Raw genomic sequence first — 25,438 nt, 5'->3', positions numbered from 1 at the left:
ATCTCCTCTTGGTAGTGAAGCTTCCCATAAAGTTTAATTGAATTCCGGTCATTAATTGCTGAGAAATAGCCCGGACAATAATTGTGCACGCACGGACAGACGAAGCGGCGACTATATGCTCCCCCCAAAAATTTTAGGGGAGCATAAGAATTAATGAAATCGTGCAAAAACATAAATGCTGCTGCATTACACCAAAATAATTTGTCAAACCCAGCAAGGAAGCAATCGAAAGAAGGATTGGTGTAAATATCTAATTTGTCAATGCCAGTCTTGTTTATGAAATTGTTGTGAGAAGTTTGGGTTATTACATAAATTGTAGTGGCATCACCAGCTTAAGTTCTAGGGTCTAGATATATTTGAATACCTGCAATATGTACAAACACTGGTGACACATCGTGGGTGGCAGGCACAGAGCAACTGTGCACATGGTATGACATCTTTCCCTCAGAAACCAATGTTAACGAGCTCTGCTCTTGGAAAACAGGGTTTAATGCCTGTGCATTTAGTGGTGTCTCAGAACAGCGAGTGCAATCCAGGCAGGCTAAACAGGGACGACTCTTTCATCTTCTGTTGTATATTTCTTTTTACAAAATCCAGTTATGGTGGTAGAGGTCATGCCTGATTAGCCTGTCCAGATTTTTATGCCCCCGGTAGGATGGCATATAGCAGTTGAACTGTCCGTCAGTCTGTCCGTCCGCCTGTCCGTCTGAAAACTTTTGAAAAATATTGAAGATAGCAACTTGATATTTGGCATGCATGTGTATCTCATGAAGCTGCACATTTTGAGTGGTGAAAGGTCAAGGTCATCCTTCAAGGTCAAAAGTAAAAAAATACATTCCAAGGGAAGTAATAAGCTTTAAAAGGGAGATAATTTCTAAGCCTGCCAAAATATATATTGAAATTTTATTTCAAAGCGGCACAATAGGGGGCAATGTGTTTCTGACAAACACATCTCTTGTTTTAATTGCAATTATTCTTTTTGACTGGAAATTATTACTAGGATTCACAGACACAATTTCAACAACAAAATAGACCAAAGGCAACCATGAGTGCATTTTTATTTAGCCATTTTAACATTTAATTTTTAATTTTGAAAATATCAGCCAGGACTTAATAATGAACATATTTGCAGAAACACAAATGAATTATATTTAAATCCTATTATTTTAGCTAGTCTGAATCAATTTGTTACTAGCATGCAATATAATTGCCATCAAAGACAACTTACAGGAGGATTGGATTAGTTGCACTTCTGTAAATTTACTTCCAATCTTTGAAGTGGAATAAAGAAAAAGCTTATCATCAAGATATGATTAAGTCATTAACAGTATCTCTTACAAATGCACTGACAGTTTACAAACTTCTGCAACACATAAGAGTACAAAACCGGTTCAACAAAAAAACATAGAAGAGCCTTGAAATCAAGTGCCCCAATCTCATCAGAAGGATCTTGATTCTTTTAACAGATGAATCTAATGAAATCTATGTGATGAAGACATTTAAACAGGTTTGCAATATAAACTTAAAGGAAGAAACTGGGATTTAAAAGAAGAAAAAAACAACAGTTTTTGATAACAAAGCACCTCACAACCATGATACAGTAAGGATGGGGACTGTCAGCCAAAGAGGGAGCTGCAGTGGTCAAGTCAACAAGACATATGAAATGAAACAAGGTTCATATTCCTTCATGAGTCTTTTGCCTATTATTATATTTATGAGATGGTTCATGGCTCGTATGACAATTTCTCTGGATTTTGTTAATTTCACTACTTTTAAAAAGTTGCAAAAACTTAGATAATCAATTTCACTACTTTTAAAAAGTTGCAAAAACTTAGATATATCAAGTTTTGTCCCCGATTAACCTCTGCAAACTTCTGGGATAACTCTTGTATACACTGAAAGGGACTTTTCTTCGCAATTGTCAGATAAATAAAAAATAGAATGATTAAATTAAGTTTAAACAAGAAAGCAAGAAAAAAGATGCTCCAGTCAAATATATTTAATACAAATATTAGTTCATTTATGGATAATTATCATTCAACATCTGTAAAATTTTGAAGTACAAAATACCAAATTGTATCAAAAACTCCCTTTAAAGTTAAAATCCGATTTAACAAGAAATAGTCTCAGTTACTCATTCTTAAGTCAAAATATGGTCAAGGTCAAATTGACTAGGTAATATGGTCTGTGAAGGCATTGATATCCTAAACAAGTGCCTGATAATGTTTGAAAAGCATTTAACAAACACTGTTGCAGGCACAATTGCATTAACTCATCCAAATAATACAAACTCATACTATTTAAGATAACCTCAGGTTTTCAAGAGATCAATTTGTGTAGATAATAATTCATTTTATAAATAAAGTGAAGGAGAGCAAAAACTTTGTCAAACAGATAAGCAGTGATAAGCGGATTTCATTCATAAATATTTCTCATTGGTTTTTGTACGTTTTGGCACAACATTTTCACAATCCCAATAAAGCAATGGCAGAGTTTGCATGTTTTGCCGGCTTTAAGCAAAAAATCTGTGCAAACAGTTGCAAAGACTGAGGACAACTTCCTAGGTGTATTTATGTATTTTTCAGACACATTAAAAGCCTGTTGATCAATACTGTAAATCCACAGTAACAATAGAATGTTGTGCCTTATCTTAAAGACAGGATTAGCCGTGGCCAACTAAATACAGACTGTGAAAACCTCACTGGGTGACCTCTGACATATGACTAATCTATTTAATCTAATTGAATCAGTGTTTGAGATATATGGTCACACTCCCCATGGGTTAACATCCACACTGTTTGCTTCCTTGACAATATTGTGACATGATAAGAACACAGGAAAACAATGAATGACAAACTATTTTATCCAATAAATTACGATTTAAAGTTCATTTGGAAAACTCTTTGTGAAACTAAGTACCAGCAGTGTTGATGTTCTTTGGTAAAATGATAGCGCTTTTTACTGTAACAATTTCAAGTGAATGAATTGGTGACTGATAAAGCATAATGGCCTTAATAACAAGAATATCAGTGAAACTGATTGATGCTCCCCGATGATGCGCTTTGTCAATCTATGTGGTAATGACCACCTAAAAAAATCTTTTATTAGCATCGGTGACCTTGACCCCAGTGACCTCAAACCTGATCAAAAGGTAGAGGCCCATGCAAGGTACCTACTTGTCAAATATATAAGAGATCGGTACAGTATTGAAGGTGCTATGAGAAACTGTTACAAAAGCGGGACGAAAAATATATTAATAGCCTCGGTGACCTTGAGCCCAGTGACCTCAAACCTCATCAAAAGGTAGAGGTCCATGCAAGGTACCTACATGGCAAATATGTAAGAGATCGGTAAAGTATTGAATGTCCTATGAGAAACTGTACGAAAAGTGTGACGGAAAATCTATTATCAGCCTTGGTGACCTTGAGCCCAGTGACCTCAAACCTCATCAAAAGGTAGAGGTCCATGGAAGGTACCTACATGCCAAATATGAAAGAGATCAGTAAAGTGACAAAAGCATGACGGAAAATCTATTATCAGCCTTAGTGACCTTGACCCCAGTGACCTCAAACCTCATCAAAAGGTAGAGGTCCATGCGAGGTAACTACATGCCAAATATGAAAGAGATCGCTAAATTATTGAAGGTGCTATGAGAAACTGTAACAAAAGTGTGACGGAAAAATCTATTATTAGCCTCGGTGACCTTGACCCCAGTGACCTCAAACCTCATCAAAAGGTAGAGGTCCATGCAAGGTACCTACATGCCAAATATGAAAGAGATCAGTAAAGTATTAAAAGTGGTATGAGAAACTGTAACAAAAGTGTGACGGAAAAATCTATTATTAGCCTTGAAGACCTTGACCTTGACCCCAGTGACCTCATCAAAAGGTAGAGGTCCATGCAAGGTACCTACGTGCCAAATATGAAAGAGATCAGTAAAGTATTTTGAAGGTGCTATGAGAAACTGTAACAAAAGTGTGACGGAAAAATCTATTATTAGCCTCGGTGACCTTGACCCCAGTGACCTCAAACCTCATCAAAAGGTAGAGATCCATGCAAGGTACCTACATGCCAAGTATGAAAGAGATCAGTTAAGTATTGAAGGTGCTATGAGAAACTGTAACAAAAGTGTGTCAGAAGTAAGGAAGTAAGGAAGGACAAACTGGCAACTATATGCTCCTCGAAAATTTTCGGGGAGCATAAAAACATAAGTTATGAATGTGATAATATTTTGCCTAAATGACACATGAGATGCATTTAAGCTGTGCTCTGGGAAACGTGGTTTCATGCATGTGCGTAAAGTGTTGACCCAGATTAATCAGGGAGGACACTATGCTTTTATGGTATTTTTTTGTTTAAAGGAAGTCTGAGGCTCAACTCAGTAAAAATGCAGTTTAGGCAGCAAGTGTCGTCCCTTTGTAGTTTGTGGACTGCTTATCTGGGACGCCACTTTACACACATGCATTTAGCCCCATTTTTTTCAGAGAGTTACTCATCTACTATAAAACTGTTTGATGATATAACATTATCTAGTCTAATACTATAATGAAAACTGGAGGAAAATCTTGTAGAAGTGTTTCTTTATAATTAACAAGATGTGTTTGTGAAATACTATGTCCCCCCATATATTTGACCTTTGACCTTGAAAGATGACCTTGACCTTTCACCACTCAAAATGTGCAGCTCCATGCATATGAGAAGCTGTTATGAAGTTTGAGTGTATATTAAATGAGCAATTTTGACCAATATAGTTGACCTTGAAGGATGACCTTGACCTTTCACCACTCAAAATGTGCAGCTCCATGAGATACACATGCATGCCAAATATGAAGTTGCTATCTTCAATATTACAAAAAGTTATCCTGTATATTAAATGAGCGATTTTAACCCATATATTTGACCTTTGACCTTGAAGGATGACCTTGACCTTTCACCACTCAAAATGTGCTGCTCCATGAGATACACATGCATGCTAAATATGAAGTTGCTATCTTCAATATTGCAAAAGTTATGGAAAATGTTTAAGTTTGACGCAAACCAACAAACAAACAGACAAGGCAAAAACAGCATGTCCCCCAGTATAGACTGGGGGACATAAAAAAACCTGTGAATTGATAATCTTCAGCTGATTAAAACATCAGGATAAACATTGATACTCGTGTCGACTGCCATTTATCTCCTAAAAATCCAGGAGGTACGTTTTAATACAAGAAACCACCGGAGACAGGTGATGCTCCCCAAAGTTTTTTTTTGTCACAATATTGCACTATATATTCAGATAAAAGTAAACGTCTTGAGGGGCATAACTTTGGACAAAATAATACGATTGATGGTTTAGCAACTTAAAAATTTCAAAGGGCCATAACTCTCTAAATAAATCATCTAACCAGAACCCACAGATAACATGCGCATCTCCTCAAGGTAGCTTCCAATAAAGTTTCATTGAATTCCGGTCATTAGGCCACAATTAAAATAGTATTGGTTTGCCCTTTACCGACCCTAAATTTTACAGGTGGGTAGGTAGGTAGGAAAATTATTTTATTTTATTTGAGAAATTATATTTTTAATACACTTATAGTCTATGAATATTTAAAACACTGTTATTAAAGCACTGTTGCAGTGTACGAAGCCCTATGTGGCTTAACATTATCTTGTTTGCTGTTTCTTGCATATATTAATATCAAATGCATGCTTGTGTGTTATTACATCAAATATGTGTTCATTATATGATGTTCATTGCTCAAATGCATTTGTCATTATTTAAATGCCAGACAGCTTTTATTTTTAACTTAAACCTTTCCCTTAAATTGGGCTTAATTAGCATGCAACAAGCATTGAAGGAGTGTATAAAGACAGCAAAAAGCCTTTAATGGAAAAATTCAGACATGGCGAAAGACTGTCACATTTTACAGGCCAGACTTGCCTACCAGGAGAAACAATTCACAGGCCAGTTGCAATTTTTACAGGCCTCAATTTTAAGTGTTTGACGGTTAGTGCATAGTCTCGGCATGGCAAAGTAAATTCACAAAAGGGCAAACTGAACATAAGCATTAGTTCTTCTTGAATGCTCTGAGCTTTTATGAGTACATACGTACAGCTCAGAGGGTCAATAGCTGGGAGTTGTATTATTGCAACTAACATAAGCATGAAAACTTGATTTGGGGAAATAAATTAAGCGTGTTAGTTTCAATTTGTGGATATGTTAACGTTTTCAACATACCGGTATATACTTGAGTGTTGTCAATGTATTTAGCTAAGAGACATTAATATATTAAATAAGTTTACCTTTAAATATCCATTTCACTAACATGCCATTACAGTAAACTGTTTAGAGTGGCAAACATAATAAAGCAGAATATGCACATGAATCTAATTAAACACAGATCCACTTGCATATAAATCAAATCATGTTTGTCTTTATTTTGCATTTTCGAACGATAATCCTGTAACTATTAGATGTATTTTTCTTTGCGAGTAGACTGCATTCCAATTTTCAAACACTTGTTCTGTGACATTCAGTTCATACATTAAAAAAAAAAAGAGTTTTATTCGTATCTAAAACGTATGCTCCACTGTAGAATGACACGCTCTTTTCATTAATCCATACCAATTATATGATGTCCGTCGTTAATTCGATATTTATTTGTCCTCGCTGAGCATCTTTATTTCTTTTTATTGTCCGCCATCTTGGATCACGTTAACAACATTTGTGCAACGAACGTAAACTTGTACATGTCCGACTACTTTCGCGAACCAATAGGTAAGTATGATGTCGTTCGGCCATTTTCACGGAACACCGCCGTAAGCGACCTAAATCGGTCAAGGGCGATAAGAATGGACAGGGATATAAATACGGGCACGAATAAATATTGCAGTCGGCTCGTCGGATCATAAAGATCGGCGAAAAAAACGAAAATAAAAAAAATATGTTTTCAGAAATCTCAATAAATATTTTTGGGTCTGGGGGTAAAAAGTGGGTCTGTCGGTAAAGGGCAAACAAACTTAATTTTAATTTAGGCCTTAGTTGCTGAGAAATAGCCTGGACAAGAATTGCACTATATGTACAGTTAATGGAAAATCTCAAAGGGTCATAACTCGGTGACAAATCATCTGACTAGAACCCGCTGATAATATGCACATGTCCTCTTGGTAGTGAAGCTTCCCATAAAGTTTCATTGAATTCCGGTTTCATTGAATTCCAGTCATTAGTTGCTGAGAAATAGCCCGGACAAGAATTGCACTACATGTACAGTTAATGGAAAATTTCAAAGGGCCATAACTCTGTGAAAAATCATCCGACCAGAACCAGCTGATAATATGCACATCTCCTCTTGGTAGTGAAGCTTCCCATAAAGTTTAATTGAATTCCGGTCATTAATTGCTGAGAAATAGCCCGGACAATAATTGTGCACGCACGGACAGACGAAGCGGCAACTATATGCTCCTCCCAAAATTTTTAGGGGAGCATAAGAATTAATGAAATCGTGCAAAAACATAAACGCTGCTGCATTACACCAAAATAATTTGTCAAACCCAGCAAGGAAGCAATCGAAAGAAGGATTGGTGTAAATATCTAATTTGTCAATGCCAGTCTTGTTTATGAAATTGTTGTGAGAAGTTTGGGTTATTACATAAATTGTAGTGGCATCACCAGCTTAAGTTCTAGGGTCTAGATATATTTGAATACCTGCAATATGTACAAACACTGGTGACACATCGTGGGTGGCAGGCACAGAGCAACTGTGCACATGGTATGGCATCTTTCCCTCAGAAACCAATGTTAACGAGCTCTGCTCTTGGAAAACAGGGTTTAATGCCTGTGCATTTAGTGGTGTCTCAGAACAGCGAGTGCAATCCAGGCAGGCTAAACAGGGACGACTCTTTCATCTTCTGTTGTATATTTCTTTTTACAAAATCCAGTTATGGTGGTAGAGGTCATGCCTGATTAGCCTGTCCAGATTTTTATGCCCCCGGTAGGATGGCATATAGCAGTTGAACTGTCCGTCAGTCTGTCCGTCCGCCTGTCCGTCTGAAAAGATAGCAACTTGATATTTGGCATGCATGTGTATCTCATGAAGCTGCACATTTTGAGTGGTGAAAGGTCAAGGTCATCCTTCAAGGTCAAAAGTAAAAAAATACATTCCAAGGGAAGTAATAAGCTTTAAAAGGGAGATAATTTCTAAGCCTGCCAAAATATATATTGAAATTTTATTTCAAAGCGGCACAATAGGGGGCAATGTGTTTCTGACAAACACATCTCGTTTTAATTGCAATTATTCTTTTTGACTGGAAATTATTACTAGGATTCACAGACACAATTTCAACAACAAAATAGACCAAAGGCAACCATGAGTGCATTTTTATTTAGCCATTTTAACATTTAATTTTTAATTTTGAAAATATCAGCCAGGACTTAATAATGAACATATTTGCAGAAACACAAATGAATTATATTTAAATCCTATTATTTTAGCTAGTCTGAATCAATTTGTTACTAGCATGCAATATAATTGCCATCAAAGACAACTTACAGGAGGATTGGATTAGTTGCACTTCTGTAAATTTACTTCCAATCTTTGAAGTGGAATAAAGAAAAAGCTTATCATCAAGATATGATTAAGTCATTAACAGTATCTCTTACAAATGCACTGACAGTTTACAAACTTCTGCAACACATAAGAGTACAAAACCGGTTCAACAAAAAAACATAGAAGAGCCTTGAAATCAAGTGCCCCAATCTCATCAGAAGGATCTTGATTCTTTTAACAGATGAATCTAATGAAATCTATGTGATGAAGACATTTCAACAGGTTTGCAATATAAACTTAAAGGAAGAAACTGGGATTTAAAAGAAGAAAAAACAACAGTTTTTGATAACAAAGCACCTCACAACCATGATACAGTAAGGATGGGGACTGTCAGCCAAAGAGGGAGCTGCAGTGGTCAAGTCAACAAGACATATGAAATGAAACAAGGTTCATATTCCTTCATGAGTCTTTTGCCTATTATTATATTTATGAGATGGTTCATGGCTCGTATGACAATTTCTCTGGATTTTGTTAATTTCACTACTTTTAAAAAGTTGCAAAAACTTAGATATATCAATTTCACTACTTTTAAAAAGTTGCAAAAACTTAGATATATCAAGTTTTGTCCCCGATTAACCTCTGCAAACTTCTGGGATAACTCTTGTATACACTGAAAGGGACTTTTCTTCGCAATTGTCAGATAAATAAAAAATAGAATGATTAAATTATGTTTAAACAAGAAAGCAAGCAAAAAGATGCTCCTGACAAATATATTTAATACAAATAGTTCATTTATGGATAATTATCATTCAACATCTGTAAAATTTTGAAGTACAAAATACCAAATTGTATCAAAAACTCCCTTTAAAGTTAAAATCCGATTTAACAAGAAATAGTCTCAGTTACTCATTCTTAAGTCAAAATATGGTCAAGGTCAAATTGACTAGGTAATATGGTCTGTGAAGGCATTGATATCCTAAACAAGTGCCTGATAATGTTTGAATAGCATTTAACAAACACTGTTGCAGGCACAATTGCATTAACTCATCCAAATAATACAAACTCATACTATTTAAGATAACCTCAGGTTTTCAAGAGATCAAATTGTGTAGATAATAATTCATTTTATAAATAAAGTGAAGGAGAGCAAAAACTTTGTCAAACAGATAAGCAGTGATAAGCAGATTTCATTCATAAATATTTCTCATTGTTTTTTGTACGTTTTGGCACAACATTTTCACAATCCCAATAAAGCAATGGCAGAGTTTGCAGGTTTTGCCGGCTTTAAGCAAAAAATCTGTGCAAACAGTTGCAAAGACTGAGGACAACTTCCTAGGTGTATTTATTGTATTTTTCAGACACATTAAAAGCCTGTTGATCAATATTGTAAATCCACAGTAACAATAGAATGTTGTGCCTTATCTTAAAGATGGATTAGCCATGGCCAACTAAATACAGACTGTGAAAACCTCACTGGGTGACCCCTGACATATGACTAATCTATTTAATCTAATTGAATCAGTGTTTGAGATATATGGTCACACTCCCCATGGGTTAACATGCACTCTGTTTGCTTCATTGACAATTAAGTGACATTATAAGAACATAGGAAAACAATGAATGACAACATATTTTAACCACTAAAATGATGAATGAAACTTAATGAAGAAAACTCCTCCTCATAATTATTACCCCTGTATGGATGTTCTTTGGTAAAAATTGAGTAATCGCTGTGTTGCAGGGACCGAAACTTAGCTCGCATACTCGCGAAATGCGCATACTTGCAAAATGCGAGCGAGATTTATGGATAGCTAGTTGAAAAATATAAAGCTTGCAATTTTCTGCGAGTAGAATTTTCAGATTTCTCAAACCCGTTTTTCCATAAATCCTTTCAGTATTGAGAGATAATTACTTTCTATAATCATGACTCCCATTTTCAAGATCAAAATCTTGCTTAAATTAAACAATTAAAGTGTTAAAGAATTGCATAAACACATTCATCCACCATTGTTGTTGTTGTTGTATGATTCAAGGGAAGCTACTATTTTACGAGCTATGGTTTGCTAGGCGCTTGCGGCTAATAAGCGTCTAGGTAAGTGACTTTCTAAAAACCTTTCAGTCTGCACGATCAAAAACATTCATCAATCATGGACAAATTCTGAAGAGGCCTGCATCCGAGAACGCTGAGACAGCAAAGAAACTTAAAGCTCCAAAAACTACGGAGAAAGCCACGCCGACACCAGCTCTCAAAACAGTTAAAATATGGATGACTGAATTTAACATCAATCTAGACTATGTTGTTGACAGCGACAACGTAGTCAGACAAATATCATGCAAGACGTGCAAAGAACACGCACCCAAACACATGTCATCCAATGTAAGTAAGAGTGAACGAATTTCAACATATAATGCACAATTTTAAGCAATATGGTACAAGAAATGTATTGTTTTAAATAAAAAATATAAAAAATCCCAATTTGCGAGTAAGTTTTTCATTTTGCAAGTGAAAAAAAATCAACTCGCAAAAAAATGCAAGTGCCTTAATAGGTTAAATTTGGTCCCTGTGGTGAAGTGGATTGTGTCCGCCTGGCAGGGTTTTTTTATCGAATTTTGGGGAAAGGTCCTGGCCTTTTTTGAGAGGAAAAAAAAAACGCTAAACGCCGGATTTTGGGGAAAAATAAGGAAAGTCTTAAACAATCAATTTAACATATGTTAGTTTTTAAAACAAATTCAAGGCAACAGATAATCTAATTATGCAATATTTTTCTATTTTCTACACTGGATCAGGTTAACCAGTGCTCCAGCTAGGCCTAAATCGAAGGGCGCCGCCCCCTGCCCTCCCGAACCTCCGCCCTGCCCCCCCAAACTCCCGCCCTGCCCCCCCCCTCTCAAAAAAAAAAAAAAAAATTTTTTTTTTTTTTTTTACATATGATAATTCATAAATCTCTTATTTCATTGTAATGTTTTTAATCCTCATTGTAGACATTATATTTGAATGGTTTAATAATAATGGGAATAATACAATTATTTAAAACATATAAATTAACATGCAATAGGAAGCATTCCAGAAACACCCGCACGCTCAAACGTGCCCTTTTCACAAAATACTGCGCGTCGAAGCGCCCTTTTGACAATATACTGCGCGTCGAAAGTGCCCTTTTGACAAAAAAGCCCCCCTGCCCTTTTCAAATCCTAGCTGGAGCACTGTTAACTTATATAATTAAAGGTTTCCACAATTTTTTTTATTTTTTTTTTTAAAGATATTATTGTTTTGGAGAAAATCTCTGTAAGAGAGGAAAAATACCTTCTAGGGGAAAAGGCTGATATTGGGGGCCTCTCAAAGAAGAAACAAAAGCTGTCTCCATAGGATGACATGCCCCTCAATAAACGCTTTGATAGAAGTTATTGAAATGCACTAAGTGACCCCATGACCTAGTTTTTGAGCCGGCATGACCCATATTCGAACATGACATAGATATTGTCTAGATACAACTTCTGACCAAGTTTGGTAAAGATCGGATGAAAACTATTTGAATTAGAGAGCGAACATGAAAAGTGTGACAGACTGACGGACAGTGCGAAAACTATATATCCCCTTTTCTTCAAAAGGGGGCATAAAAAAAGCCCTGCACTGTGGGAGCGTACTTTTGATATGCTGAAAAGACATCAAATACTGGTTCTTCCTTGGAAACAAAACACTTTTGATAAATCAACATAAAAAGGTTTAGACTTAAATGTATGTGGTTCTTTCTGTAATAATTTTAAATGAATAAATTTGTGAGTGATGAAGATAGAATGGCCTAAAAAAAGATTATAATGAATACGAAACCTGCTTAGATGATGCATCAGATGCATTGAGCAATGTCACTCCAATTGTCACCATGGGAACATGGAGTTTTATGCATGAGTGTAATGTGTCGTCCGAGCATAATGCATATGCAGTCTGCACGGGCTAATCAGGGACAAAACTTTCTACTAAAACAGTATTTTACATTTAATGGAAGTCTCTGCTTATCAATAATCCAGTTTAGACAGAGAGTGGTCCTGACAGACCTGTGGAGATTGCTCTGCCTAATCTGGGATGACACTAAACGCACATGCAATTAGCCCTGTTTTCCCAAAGCGAAGCTCATATATTATGAAACTGTTTGATGACAAAACATTATCTGTAGTGTAATATTTGAACAAATCTGAATGGTAAATCTTGTACAAGGTCTTTTTTAACATTTTAAAAACTGTGAATTGATAACCTTTGGCAGCTAAAAACGTATCAACTATTGACATAAGGATCAACATTGTTACTCTTGTCAACTGCCATAAATCCTAGAAATCCACCCGGTATGTTTTTATCATATTTAATTTAAATCCGTAAAAAAAGAAAAGCAAATGAATTGGACAAAAAGGATTTGTCCATGTCAGCCAGAATATGATTGTCAGCAGAATTGGTGTCAACATTAATTTGTCAATGCCAGTCTTGTTTAAGAAATTGTTTTAGGGTGTTTAGGTTAGTACAAAACTTGGAGTGACATCACCAGCTTGTCCCAAGGTCTAGATAAATTGGGCACCTGCAATATGTACAAACACAGTGGTGACATGCCATGGGTGGCAGGCACAGAGCAACTGTGCACATGGTATGACATGTTGAAATACCCCAAACACACAAATAAATGAGCTGTGCTCTAGTAAAACGGGTTTACTGCATTTGCAAACAAGAGCACCGCCCTGCGGGTGCAGACCGCTCATCTATTTTTCTTTTTAAAGGTGTAGGGACCTATCTCAATTTCAATCACAAAGGAGGGAGGGGTGGAGTGGAGAGGGGTGTATAGTGTGGGGGTGTGGTCATTTATTACATTATCTTCCAAAAAAGCAAAAAAAAAATTAATTTTTTTTTGGGGGGGGGGGATTCTTGGGTGGGATGGTTGGAAGGTATTTCAAAAATAAAATAATAAAAATATATATTTGTGTTTTTTAACCATGTTTGAAAAAAACAAGAGATGTGTTCGTCAGAAAAACAATGCCCCCTATTGCGCTGCTTTAAAAAAAAAATGTTTTTTTTTACCTTTGACCTTGAAGGATGACCTTGACCTTCCACCACTTAAAATGTGCAGCTTCATGAGTACGCCGCTTTGAAATTTTTAGGTTTTTTTACCTTTGACCTTGAAGGATGACCTTGAAGGATGACCTTGACCTTCCACCACTCAAAATGTGCAGCTTCATGAAAACGCCACTTTGATTTATTTTTTATTTTTTTGGACCTTGAAGGATGACCTTGACCTTGAAGGATTACCTTGACCTTGAACTTCCACCACTGAAAATGTGCAGCTTCATGAGAACGCCGCTTTGAATTTAAAAAAAAATTTGACCTTGAAGGATGACCTTGACCTTGAACTTCCACCACTCAAAATGTGCAGCTTCATGAGATACACATGCATGCCAAATATCAAGTTGCCATCTTCAATATTAAAAAAGTTATGGCGAATGTTAAAGATTTCGGACGGACAGACACCATATATTTGACATTTGACCTTGAAGGATGACCTTCATCTTCACCTTTCACCACTCAAAATGTTCAGCTCCATGAGAAACACATCTCGATCTTTTGATCAGGGGGCATAAAAAACATAAATACATGGGAATGATATGGCTGACAGGAATTTCCGGCAGTTTTATGACAAAATTTGACTTTTGCTCTCTATTTGTGACCTTGACCTTTGAAGTAAAAAAAAGAGTTTTACATGCAACATGTCTTCGTAAAGTTTACATTTGTACCAAGAAATTTGAACATCAAAGTTATAGCAGAGTTTTGCTGAGATAGGAGTTTTCTAGATGTTTGAAATACAAATTTGACTTTTGACCTCTAAGAATCACCTTGACCTTACAGGAAGGGAGATTAGTATTACATGCACACATGGTCTTTTGATGGTATACATTTGTAAAAAAATAAATATAAATATTTTTTTGAGCTGAGACTTGAATTTTTTGTACAACAAAATGTTGGACACTTGAACACATGTACACCATGACTGCTACATGCCGCCATCTTAGAAGGGGGTACAATTAGTGGTATGAATGACTTATTTCGAACAAGAATAAATGATATATGAATGAGAAAGTGGCAACTATATTTGACTTTTATTTGCATTAATAGCACATGCATTTTGACTCAATTATTCTTTAAATGACACTTAAAATCATGAGCCTACTTTGTATGTAGCTAAAACATAATTATTACCTTCATAATACTTAAATTAATGCAAGAATATTTGTAAATAATATTGTTTCTCCATTTCTAATTCAAACAAAAAAACGCAATGCTTGGTAATTTACATTCCAGCTAGAATTCTTCTTGGTGTGCACAAATACTTGTAATGTTTCTTTCCACTAGCTAGAACATAGGCAAAAGTGGCACTTTCATTTCTTGATATTAAAGAGAGTTTTTTTCTCACTGCCATTTTATAAGACAACAACATGACAATATTTCTTTAATTCCATACTTATAATAAATTCATCAAATGTGACCAAAATCCAGTAGAAGTACCATAGTAAATAAAAGCATATTAATTTTGTATTATACACTGTCCTTTTGGGGCATTAAAATATCAACACGCTAAGTATGATATTTCGACAACCGCTAAGCCTTAATAACACTTTATTTTATGGTCATGATCCTGAAGAATCACACATTTAGCTACTTTATTTTCATACTGACTCATGCTGAATTATGCAAAGAATACAAGATACATGAAAATGAATACCTTTCATGTCAATAAAAAATAGCATTGTTTCTTTTTGCAATGAATCTTGTCAGTTGGAAACTATTATTATGGAAGATCATTTCAATAACAATGAAGATAAAGAAGCATTATTGAATAAACATTTATGACCCATTAAGAAATTTAATTTTCCAATTTAAATTTTAAAAACAGCAGCAGGGAATTCATCATCAAACAAATTTAATGGAAAAACAAATTTACTATGATAAAATCCTATTAGATCCCTGCCTCTGAATCAATTTGTTACGAGCATGAAATGAATTTGCCATCAAAAACAACTTACACCAGGATTTGATTAGTTTCACTTCTGTATTTACTTCCAATGTTTGAAGTGGAATAAAATGAAAAGCCTATTATCAAGATGATTTAGTCATTAATAGTATCTCTTACAAATGCACTGACAGTGTTTACAAACTTCTCAAACACACCAACTTGAGTACAAAACCAGTTCAACAGAAAAACATAAAAGAGCTTTTGCAATCAAGTGCCCCAAATCTCATCACAGGGAGCTTGATTCTTTTAACAGATGAAGCTGATGAAATCTAGGTGATGCAGACATTTCGAAAAGTCTGCAATAAAAACAAAAAAACTTAAAGGAAGAAACTGGGATTTTTAAGAAGGAAAGCCACCTTTTTTAAAAACAAACCACCTCACAATCATAAAACAGTCAGGACTGGGACTATCGGCCAAACACAAAGCTTTTGTCAAGGTCAGCCAACAAGACATGATGCAAGGTTCAGATTCCATGAGTATTTTGTTAATTATTCTATTATATGGGACTGTTTATTATATTATATGGCCTAAATGACAACTTTCACAATGTTTATTGCACTTTAAAAAAAAAAGTTCATGTACATTTTGTTAAAGTATTGATGATATGTGAAAAGGAAACAGCTGTCCAAATACTTAAAGTTGAAATTTGACATTGAACCTGTCTTATTTATGCCTTCTGCACACCATCTAAATAAGGATAACATAGGAGCATCAATCATAAAAGAATATATGCAGTGGACACAAAATAGAGTCTCAAATGTTTGACCTTCAAATGTGACATAGACCTTGACACTGCATGACTGAATGGTGCCCTCTGCACCTAACCATTGACCTGAGCATTTAGCCAAGTCTCAGAAAAATCCTGCCAATGGTATATAAGATATGAAGCTGGCAACAGCCTTTAACCTGAAGAAGGTTTTCTACACATAAACAAACATCAGTCTGCAAGACAAATTAAGTGCGCACAAATCAAAGCGGAAGTCTACGCCCACCATTCAAGGATGAAAAGAAACAGTAAACAGAAAAACTAGCATTGTTATCAGGATGCATTAATTTTCATCACAAGATGCCTCATTGAAAAGCAGCATTTTACAAGATGCAGGTTCAAGAAGGGTATACATATTTTTAGTGCAGTAATTCAAATAAAAATATTGAATAGTTTCCTTATAACATTATGTATGTGTTATCACTCTTAATACAACTCATGACTTTCTTATGCCGCTTACAAGTATGTAAGTATTAATTAAGATATTATTTAATTATTTTAATTCATAATAATAGGTATCAAATGTATGAAATGTTATTGGTATTTTGAATATGACATGCAACCCTTCCCCTATACCCTTAACCCCCCCCCCCCCTGTCCTATTATTCCTAAACCAAAGCATGCAATCTCTGTCTAGTCACCTTTTCTTATTCAAATTCATCTACTTATCATCTGCTTTAGTATTCTTCAACAACACACACATCATCATGCATCATTTCATATACATTAAATAACATCTTCTCAAATGAAATATTCTTTTAACTTCAACAGTATTAATGGCTTTTAGCCATAAAAGTAGCCTGATTTACAAAATGATTTGAAATGAACCATTATTTTTATTACATCATTCATCCATGAAAGTTTTAGTTGAAACATGTTTAACTCCTGTAGTAGCAATGAACAAGGCTCTAAAATAGCATATGCTCTCAGGGCCCTCAATCTATCAAATCTGCGGCCGAATTTCGGCCGCAGACCCCCACCTGAAAAGTATACTTTTTTCCCCAAAAATTCCCCCTGAAAAAAAAACATTTTTTTTTTTTAATAAGATGTGTCTCATGATTATTATATCTCAATTCTATATCAATTTAATCTTGTCAAACATACTAAATTATGAAAAATGAAATGAATATAGTGCAAACATGTACAAATGTTATAATGAGAGAGTAAGAAAAAAAAATCCCTCAAAAGCGAAACGCCATGAAAATTACCCCTCATGAGGGTAGCGACCCGCTTCCCCTAAAATGGATTGAGGGCCCTGGCTCTAAATCCACTTTTTATAGTACTTCTTTCTGTTTCATTTATAACTCTAATATAATTATAACAATTACTTATTCAGATTTAGGGAGATAAGAGACAAACATTTTCTTGTTACACCGATGATAAGAACATACAATTAGGCACAATATTGACTTAAAAGATAAGGTGTTGATCTCGGGTTAATTTAAATTTGGGGTTACCTTACCATGAGTACTATACTATATATATATATATATATTATATATGAGTTGGTTTCTGGGAAAACTGGGCTAAATGCATTTGAAGACCGCACAGGCTAAACAGCCACTAAACTTTCCCCCATAGAATGGATTTTCATCTAGAAGAAATTTCCTTTAAACAAAACGTTTCATTGAGCACAGCTGTTCTAAATATGGAAAATAGGAAACACAAACAAGTCAATAATACATATAAATTATTCTTAAATAGGCTTTACAGTCACTGGCCAACGAAAACTTTTACAAAGCAACTGAAAACATTGCAAACCCATGAGCCCTGTCCTGTGACCATGTGAATATGAAAGAATGCTTTATACAAATGCTGACATAGCCAAATTGCATGTTACACATTCCAGGTAGGAAAAACAAAAACATGACCGGTTGCCCTCTCTGCCAAATCTATTATCCTACCCTGATGGGAACAGCATGTATTAAAATTACTGAGCAAAAATAGCATGTCCCACTTGATGGGTTGATATTAGCACCAATTTGATTGTTTGTGTTCAGCTTCAAAACTGATGGTTCAGTAGGTCAGCAAATGATGAGCATACAAAAACAATGGACAGCAGTTATTGTTCCAAGGGTCAAATAATTTTTCACACCTACACGAGTTTTGTTATAAAAAAACAAAACAAGAGCACCGCCTTGCGGGTGCATACCGCTCATCTATTTTCTTTTTAAAGGTGAAGGGACTCTCATTTTCAATCACAAAGGAGGGAGGGGGTGGAGTGAAGAGCGGTGCATTGTGTGGGGGTGTGGACATTTATTACATTTTCTTCCAAAAATGCGAAAAAAAAGGAAAAAAAAAATCAGGGGGGGTGGGGGGGGGGGGATTCTTGGGTGCGATGGTTGGACGGTATTTCAAACATAAAATAATAAAAATAAATATTTGTGTTTTTTAACCGTTTCAAAAAAAAAATGGGGGGGGGGTGAGGTGGGGGGGGTATAGTGTGAGGGTGTGGTGGTAATTTGTGAGATGATCTTCAAAAAAAAAAAAAAAAAAAAAGTAGGGTGGGGGGGGATTCGGGTGGGGGGAGGGGGGGTGGGGGGGGGGGGGGTTCTTGGGTGCGATGGTTGGACGGTATTTCAAATATAAAATAATCAAAATAAATAGTTTTGTTTTTTAACCGTTTAAAAAAAAAATTGGGGAGGGGGTTGGGTGGTATAGTGTGAGGGTGTGGTGGTCATTTGTGAGATGATCTTAAAAAAAAAAAAAAAAAAAAAAAAAAAAATAGGGGGGGGGGGGGGGGGGGTTGGGGGGGGGGGGGCACGGGCGATGGTTTGGGTGGAGTCTATTGTGGTATGTCAGGTAAGAGTAGTTTTGTCAAAGTATCAATCAAATCTAATCATAAATAAAGAAGTTATGGCAATTTTAGAGAAATTTAATAATTTGACCTTGAGAGTCAAGGTCATTCAAAGGTCAAGGTAAAATTCAACTTGCCAGGTACAGTAACCTCGTGATAGCATGAAAGTATTTGAAGTTTGAAAGCAATAGCCTTGATACTTAAGAAGTAAAGTGGATCGAAATACAAAATTTAACCATATATTCAAAGTTACTAAGTCAAAAAAGGGCCATAATTCCGTAAAAATGACATCCAGAGTTATGCAACTTGTCCTTTTACTGTACCCTTATGATAGTTTGCGAGTGTTCCAAGTATGATAGCAATATCTATGATACTTTAGGGGTAAAGTGGACCAAAACACAAAACTTAACCAAACTTTCAATTTTCTAAGTATAAAGGGCCCATAATTCCGTCCAAATGCCAGTCAGAGTTACATAACTTTGCCTGCACAGTCCCCTTACGGTAGTTAGTAAGTGTTGCATTGATACTTAAGGAATAAAATGGACCTTAACACAAAACTTAACAAAAAATTTCAATTTTCTAAGTATAAAAAGGGCACATAATTCTGTCAAAATGCACGCCAGAGTTATCTAACTTTGCGTGCCCAGTCCCCTCATGATAGTAAGTAAGTGTACCAAGTTTGAATGCAATAGCATTGATACTTTCTGAAAAAAGTGGACCTAAACGCAAAACTTAACCAAAATTTTCAATTTTCTAAGTATAAAAAGGGCACATAATTCAGTCAAAATGCACGCCAGAGTTATCTAACTTTGCCTGCCCAGTCCCCTCATGATAGTAAGTAAGTGTACCAAGTTTGAATGCAATAGCATTGATACTTTCTGAGAAAAGTGGACCTAAACGCAAAACTTAACCGGACGCCGACGCCAAGGTGATGACAATAGCTCATAATTTTTTTTCAAAAAATAGATGAGCTAAAAAAATCATATTGACTTCAATGAAAAATCTCCCTTGGCCCCATTCTCCTGCTATTAAATAGTTGTTGTTTTTCCCATAAAATAACCTAATATAATTATTTTACCCTCTCGATGTAAACATTAGAAAATTATTTTTTTTACACAAAATATGAAAAATTAAGACGTTTTTTTAAAGATATTTTCATCAAAAAAGTTTGGGATCAAATTTACCTTTTGTCGCAAAGTTTATCATTAATCTTAAGGAGAATATAAACATATTAACATTCTTATCTAAAATCCGGTAACTTGTCCTAGTCCCAGTAAAAGCATTCTGAAAATTTAGTATGAAATAAGACTCACACACACTTATAATACTACTACTCAGTCACTCAAAACAAAACTTAAGTCCACAGGGAAGGGATGCCACACATTCCATTTTTGTCTTAAAACTCTGCTTATGCCATCAACAACCTGTTCATGGCAAAATTTGAAATTTGACTTCTATATGTGACCTTGACCTTTGGTGTCATGAGATGTGTGATACACGTATGATAAACAACAAAGAACAGCCTGAAAAACCAGTTTTATAATATGGCCAAGTCTAACTTGACCTATAAGTGTGACCTTGACCTTGAAGAAGGGAGGCGGGCAATATTCGCAACACGTCATCATCCAAAGATGGGCATTTGTTGCAAGTTATTTCAAAATCAACAAGAGTTCCGCGGTTGGAGACTCCCCCCCCCCAAACACGGCTTTGAACTAGTGACCCCAATTTCAATAAGGGTCATCTACTGTCTAAGGGCAATGCACATGCGAAGTATCAAGCCAATCTGTCAATTCATTGGCGACTTAATTATCGTAAAAAAATTCACACTTATTGTGACAGTGACCTTGACCTTTAACCTAGTGGCCACAATTTCTATAAGGGTCATCTACTGTCCAAGGCCTACATATGGGAAGTAGAAATCCAATTGGTCGATTTGTTGACAAGTTATTGATCAGAAACCATTTTCCCACTTTTTGTGACCATGACCTTTGACCTAGTGACCCCAATTTCAATAAGGGTCATCTGCTGTCCAATGCACATGGGAAGTATCAAGCCAATCAGTCAACTTGTTGACGAGTTATTTAATGGAAACGATTTTCACACTTATTGTGACAGTGACCTTGACTTTTGACAAAATGATCCCCATTACAATAGGGGTCATCTACTGTCCAAGGCCAATGCACATGTAAAGCATCAAGCCAATCGGTCAATTCTTTGATGAGTTATTGATCATAAACTATTTTCACACTTAATGTGACAGTGACCTTTGACCCAGTGACCCCAATTTCAAAGGGGTCTACTGTCCAAGTCAAATGCACATGTGAAGAATCAAGCAAATCTGTCAATGCATTGATGAGTTATTGATTGGAAACGATTTTCACACTGTGACAGTGACCTTTGACCTAGAGACCACAATTTCAATAGGGGTCATCTACTATCAAAGGCCAATGCACATGTGAAGTATGAAGCCAATCAGTCAATTCGTTGACGAGTTATGGATCGGAAACGAACTGGTCTACCAGATAACAGATTGACCTATCGACATCCAGCAAAACAATATACCCCCTCTTCTTAGAAGGAGGGCATAATAAATATATCCAAAAGGTATGGTTGAGACAGGAAAATTTGCACAGACATAGAGACAGACAGACCATGAGTCGACTGATTTCTGCTGCTTATTCAAAGAGGGGCATAAAAAGGTTAAACCTTGCATAATTTTATGTACGAACCAATGCAACAGCAGCCCGCTAAATAATAATGAAATTCACATGAAACCTTTTTGTTTAACATTTTATTTGGAGAATGTACCATGAATACCTGTCACTAAAAGTAACTCCACCACATTTCAGAAACAATTTCCTGAATTTCCCTCCTCAACCATTTACTGTGGTTTACCAATATCCTCATCACACATGCTACTCCTTATCAAGAATAATTAGAGTTTATCAAACTGTGGTTATTCCCTAATGGAGTGTAATGGAAGAGGTAGGGTGTAGTATTTCACTCTGCTAGGGTCATGTTTGGTCAAGCCCTTCAGTTGAAAGATGCCATATTGTGTTAGACCTGAGTGGAGTTTGAATTACGGATAGAGAGGTCAGCAAAGTTTAGGTTGATAAAATCACAATACAAAGTCTAATATTTGACACAATCTGTGTGTGCCTGGCCTGCAAACTGATATTAAAATGTAAATAAGATAATGTACAAAAAGTGGCAAGTGGTAAGTGAAGTAGTTTAACCACTTGAGGAAAGAATGAGGGTGGATGATATTAGCAGATGACACTGTAACTGTTAAAGATATTGACCACACTTCTAGTAATAAATAGTATTGCAATTGATGAAAGGAAATGATGTGTTTTTTTAAATTAATTGTTAGTGTGCCCTTTCCCATTTCACTACATTTTCTACTAAAAACCAGTAGACAGTTTTTCATATCAACAAGTTTAAACCTTCTGCTTCTAATGTTCTAATTCTGACAAATAAAGTCAACAGAACATACAACTCTTTTCCAAGTATATATTTATTATCACTTACTTTATCCTATCTTATACCTGAAGATAAGAAGCAACATATTCATGCATATTTACAGCACAAGTTTTCCTTCATATTTTGCTCAGCAGTTGTAATGGTGATTGACAAAACAGCTTTCAGCAAACTTCCCATGGATAACACAATCTTTATCAATGAACAAATCAATATTTATCTACAACCACATTAAACTTTGTCCTTGATCAGTTGTGAACAAGTCAAGTTACTTATGGATTCAGTGATTAAGCACACCTGGTGATTCCCAAGGGCAGATCCAGGATTTTCAGATAGGGTAGGCGGTTGTTAAATCTTTGTGTAGTCAGCTTGTATGTTTTTTTGTTTTTAAAGGAAGTCTCTTCCAATGAACATTCAGTCTAAGCGGAAAGTGATGTCCATGGTACGTCTGTGAGACTAATATGACACTGTATAGATGATTCGCTCACTTTTAAAATGCCGCCTCAACACCTTTCACATGCGGTGCCTAAAGCGAATTTAGGAGATAAAGTGGCAGGATCGCATCCCGCACAGCGGCATACTAGAACGTGCTGAGATCCCAAGCATGTATGCTCTTCTAACTCAACACCGCCTCCGATGGCTTTGCCACGTGCGCCAAATGGAGGATGGACGCCAACCAAAGGACGTAATGTACAGCCAGCTCGCAACTGGCATGCAACCTGTGGGTCGCCCAGTCCTGAGGTACAAGGATGCCTGCAAGAGGGACTTCAAAGCCTGCGGCATCCCAACAGACACCTGGGAGTCTTTGGCCGAGGATCGCCCGTCTGGAAACAGTCCATACATAGAGGAATTGAGGCAGCCGAGGAAAGCAGATCTGAGCTTGCAACTCAAAAGAGAAGCATGCAAAAAGCACGCGCCGCCCTACACCCGACTGCAAGCCCCTTTGCATGCATATTGTGCAACAAGGACTGCCACTCTCGCATTGGCCTGCAGTGCTTAGCCACAGCAGGCGTTGGTCCAGGAAGTGACAAACAGAGCGCATCAGCCTAGTCTCCTCAGACTCAGCCCTGCCAACAAACATTTTGCAAAAGTATTATCTTGCATATATATCAATTATTTTTTACTTATTAAATTTAAAGCCCCTGTTGACAATCAATATCAATAAAGCATTGAAACAGTACTGGCCGATTTTGCCCCTATGTTTGTTCTAAATATACCTCATGCAATAATGGCCTTGCCGCTTCATATGTTAACTTGATAGTTGATTCTGATTAATATCAACTCCAAACATTGACTGATATAACAACTTTCTGTTGAACTTATAACAAATATATATATCAAGCAGCTTTTTATCAGGCAGATATCAATATAGCAGTAATTGATAAACCTCAAGGATGACTTGGCTGTTTAAATACCTTCTGATGTCATAAACATCAGGAAAGGGCCTCAAAAGGCCCAGAAATATAAGAGTGACAGGTATTATGCCACTGCGGATATTAAGTGTTTGAGACGCAGTTTGTTGTTTGGAAGACACCAGAAGCAACTCACAAAGTGTTGATTAGTTAAGTGTTTATTTTCACTGAGTATTAAGTTAACAGTAATAATAACAAAAGTCCATATATCACACAGTTTTCCTATAACATTTTATGAAGTTTATCACACAGAAAATCACAAAGTAAAGTTTCACAAAGTAAGGCTAAATTCTCTATATTTTTTCATGTTCAATATTCTGCACTTTTATACAAAATTTCTTAACAGTTGTCTAGACCATAGTGAATGGCTTGAAATTTATTTAGCATTCAAGAACAATCAAGAATGTCAATTTGAGAATATAAAGTTGCAATTAGCTTAGAATGCTTGGGTATAGACCGTTCCAAAATTTAGTCATTACCCAATTATCTCCCCTGATTACTCTCCGCATCCGCCATTACACTGCTGCTAACAACCGGTAACATATATAAGAGAGCACCGATTATTCAACGGATGAATTTCTTTCTAAGGCTGTCATGACATTGTTACGCTAGTGTTATGACAGAAAAATATTTGAAAACCATGCATTTTTAGGTATTTGTCTAGGAAAACTAAGACATTGACACATAAAAAAAAAGCATTTAATTAAATTAAATGCAATATTTTTCATTTGATTATTTGCATCAATCTTAAAATCGTGTAAGCCTTTGCATTCCAATGTTTAATTGCCCCTTTGTTCTGCAAAATCCGATTATCTTGTTTTGATCAGATTTTGTCCAGACTGAACTTACAACATGGTGACATAAACCACACTGGGTGGCAGATGACAGTCTGGTCATTAAACACAATTGATGATGCTACCATGTCTCCTCTTTCTGGTAGTATTTAGCAGTCATTTGGTTGGATAATTTATCCCCCCCCCCCCACCCGACATACTTAACAGTTGCATACATTAGATATTTTACATATTGTACAAATAAAAAGTTATGTCCAATATAGAATATCAGAAATTGTACACCGTAAAGATACTAGCCCATTTAATTTATGAAAAAATAAAGTATTCAATAATTGTAAAATTTACGTATAAATATTTAACGTATTAAGCGGGTATGGGTTAATTAAAACAATGTCATTCCGTTTGAAGATTTAATGTTACGGCATGCACGAACAACATCACAAAAACAAGAAATTACATTTGACACCAAGAGATGAAAAAAATGTTTACAAAAAAAAATGTTTATAAATATATGTGAGTTAAAATGTTAGATATTTGTCACTCATACTCACTAGTAACGAGCTTTCAATATACATGAGTACAGTCCCTTCATTTTGCATCATGTGAAGATGTATT

The 25,438-nt window shown here is 35.8% G+C and overlaps 1 protein-coding gene across 9 annotated transcripts in view; it reads right to left on the bottom strand.

The window, feature by feature from the left end:
• LOC127868067 (chondroitin sulfate N-acetylgalactosaminyltransferase 2-like) overlaps positions 1–25,438 on the bottom strand; it is a 98,980-nt gene that overhangs the window by 57,608 nt on the left and 15,934 nt on the right. For 3 of the 9 annotated variants that reach the window (XM_052409661.1, XM_052409659.1, XM_052409655.1), the window contains exon 1: positions 21,955–22,111. The exons of 5 other annotated variants lie outside the window; for them this stretch is intronic. The gene's annotated coding sequence lies outside the window, so the exon portion shown is untranslated. Of the gene's footprint in view, positions 1–21,954; positions 22,112–25,438 lie in introns of those variants that run through there. One more of the 9 variants, XM_052409664.1, reaches the window with a different exon arrangement.

This window comes from Dreissena polymorpha, chromosome 2 (assembly GCF_020536995.1).
Source record: "Dreissena polymorpha isolate Duluth1 chromosome 2, UMN_Dpol_1.0, whole genome shotgun sequence".
Taxonomy (NCBI): Eukaryota; Metazoa; Mollusca; class Bivalvia; order Myida; family Dreissenidae; genus Dreissena; species Dreissena polymorpha.
The sequence above is the reverse complement of the archived record's forward strand: the minus strand, read 5'-3'. Positions and strand labels throughout refer to the sequence as shown.